Genomic DNA, 3,793 nt, shown 5'->3' on the forward strand with positions numbered 1-3,793 from the left:
ATACGCTGCACAGTACCACTTCTCTGTCCTGTATATATATATACGCTGCACAGTACCACTTCTCTGTCCTGTATATTTATACGCTGCACAGTACCACTTCTCTGTCCTGTATATATATACGCTGCACAGTACCACTTCTCTGTCCTGTATATTTATACGCTGCACAGTACCACTTCTCTGTCCTGTATATATATACACTGCACAGTACCACTTCTCTGTCCTGTATATATACGCTGCACAGTACCACTTCTCTGTCCTGTATATATATACGCTGCACAGTACCACTTCTCTGTCCTGTATATATATACGCTGCACAGTACCACTTCTCTGTCCTGTATATTTATACGCTGCACAGTAACACTTCTCTGTCCTGTATATATATATATACGCTGCACAGTACCACTTCTCTGTCCTGTATATATATATACGCTGCACAGTACCACTTCTCTGTCCTGTATATATATATACGCTGCACAGTACCACTTCTCTGTCCTGTATATATATATACGCTGCACAGTACCACTTCTCTGTCCTGTATATTTATACGCTGCACAGTACCACTTCTCTGTCCTGTATAAATATACACTGCACAGTACCACTTCTCTGTCCTGTATATATATACGCTGCACAGTACCACTTCTCTGTCCTGTATATTTATACGCTGCACAGTACCACTTCTCTGTCCTGTATATATATATACGCTGCACAGTACCACTTCTCTGTCCTGTATATATATATACGCTGCACAGTACCACTTCTCTGTCCTGTATATTTATACGCTGCACAGTACCACTTCTCTGTCCTGTATATATATACGCTGCACAGTACCACTTCTCTGTCCTGTATATATATATATATATACACTGCACAGTACCACTTCTCTGTCCTGTATATATATATATATATATACAATGCACAGTACCACTTCTCTGTCCTGTATATTTATACACTGCACAGTACCACTTCTCTGTCCTGTATATATATACGCTGCACAGTACCACTTCTCTGTCCTGTATAGATATACGCTGCACAGTACCACTTCTCTGTCCTGTATATATATATGCTGCACAGTACCACTTCTGTCCTGTATATATACGCTGCACAGTACCACTTCTCCTGTCCTGTATATATATACGCTGCACAGTACCACTTCTCCTGTCCTGTATATATTTATATATACGCTGCACAGTACCACTTCTCTGTCCTGTATAGATATACGCTGCACAGTACCACTTCTCTGTCCTGTATATATATATGCTGCACAGTACCACTTCTGTCCTGTATATATACGCTGCACAGTACCACTTCTCTGTCCTGTATATATACGCTGCACAGTACCACTTCTCCTGTCCTGTATATATATACGCTGCACAGTACCACTTCTCTGTCCTGTATATATATACACTGCACAGTACCACTTCTCCTGTCCTGTATATATATACGCTGCACAGTACCACTTCTCTGTCCTGTATATATATATATACGATGCACAGTACCACTTCTCTGTCCTGTATATATATACGCTGCACAGTACCACTTCTCTGTCCTGTATATATATACGCTGCACAGTACCACTTCTCCTGTCCTGTATATATATATATATATATATATATACACGCTGCACAGTACCACTTCTCTGTCCTGTATATATATACGCTGCACAGTACCACTTCTCCTGTCCTGTATATATACGCTGCACAGTACAACTTCTCCTGTCCTGTATATATACGCTGCACAGTACCACTTCTCCTGTCCTGTATATATATACGCTGCACAGTACCACTTCTCCTGTCCTGTATATATACGCTGCACAGTACCACTTCTCCTGTCCTGTATATATATATACGCTGCACAGTACCACTTCTCTGTCCTGTGTATATATATACGCTGCACAGTACCACTTCTCTGTCCTGTATATATATATACGCTGCACAGTACCACTTCTCTGTCCTGTATATATATACGCTGCACAGTACCACTTCTCTGTCCTGTATATATATACGCTGCACAGTACCACTTCTCTGTCCTGTATATATATACGCTGCACAGTACCACTTCTCTGTCCTGTATATATATACGCTGCACAGTACCACTTCTCCTGTCCTGTATATATATATATATATACACGCTGCACAGTACCACTTCTCTGTCCTGTATATATATACGCTGCACAGTACCACTTCTCCTTTCCTGTATATATACGCTGCACAGTACAACTTCTCCTGTCCTGTATATATACGCTGCACAGTACCACTTCTCCTGTCCTGTATATATATACGCTGCACAGTACCACTTCTCCTGTCCTGTATATATACGCTGCACAGTACCACTTCTCCTGTCCTGTATATATATATACGCTGCACAGTACCACTTCTCTGTCCTGTGTATATATATACGCTGCACAGTACCACTTCTCCTGTCCTGTATATATATACGCTGCACAGTACCACTTCTCTGTCCTGTATATATATACGCTGCACAGTACCACTTCTCTGTCCTGTATATATATACGCTGCACAGTACCACTTCTCTGTCCTGTATATATATATACGCTGCACAGTACCACTTCTCTGTCCTGTATATATATACGCTGCACAGTACCACTTCTCTGTCCTGTATATTTATACGCTGCACAGTACCACTTCTCTGTCCTGTATATATATACGCTGCACAGTACCACTTCTCTGTCCTGTATATTTATACGCTGCACAGTACCACTTCTCTGTCCTGTATATTTATACACTGCACAGTACCACTTCTCTGTCCTGTATATATATATACGCTGCACAGTACCACTTCTCTGTCCTGTATATATATATACGCTGCACAGTACCACTTCTCTGTCCTGTATATATACGCTGCACAGTACCACTTCTCTGTCCTGTATATTTATACGCTGCACAGTACCACTTCTCTGTCCTGTATATTTATACACTGCACAGTACCACTTCTCTGTCCTGTATATTTATACACTGCACAGTACCACTTCTCTGTCCTGTATATTTATACAATGCACAGTACCACTTCGCTGTCCTGTATATATATACACTGCACAGTACCACTTCTCTGTCCTGTGTATATATATATATATACGCTGCACAGTACCACTTCTCTGTCCTGTATATTTATACGCTGCACAGTACCACTTCTCTGTCCTGTATATATATATACGCTGCACAGTACCACTTCTCTGTCCTGTATATTTATACGCTGCACAGTACCACTTCTCTGTCCTGTATATATATACGCTGCACAGTACCACTTCTCTGTCCTGTATATTTATACGCTGCACAGTACCACTTCTCCTGTCCTGTATATATACGCTGCACAGTACCACTTCTGTCCTGTATATATATATACGCTGCACAGTACCACTTCTCTGTCCTGTATATATATACGCTGCACAGTACCACTTCTCTGTCCTGTATATATATACGCTGCACAGTACCACTTCTCTGTCCTGTATATTTATACACTGCACAGTACCACTTCTCTGTCCTGTATATTTATACGCTGCACAGTACCACTTCTCTGTCCTGTATATATATACACTGCACAGTACCACTTCTCTGTCCTGTATATATATACGCTGCACAGTAACACTTCTCTGTCCTGTATATTTATACACTGCACAGTACCACTTCTCTGTCCTGTATATATATACGCTGCACAGTACCACTTCTCTGTCCTGTATATATATATACGCTGCACAGTACCACTTCTCTGTCCTGTATATATATATATACGCTGCACAGTACCACTTCTCTGTCCTGTATATATATACGCTGCACAG

This window comes from Bufo bufo, chromosome 3 (genome assembly GCF_905171765.1).
Source record: "Bufo bufo chromosome 3, aBufBuf1.1, whole genome shotgun sequence".
Lineage (NCBI taxonomy): Eukaryota > Metazoa > Chordata > Amphibia > Anura > Bufonidae > Bufo > Bufo bufo.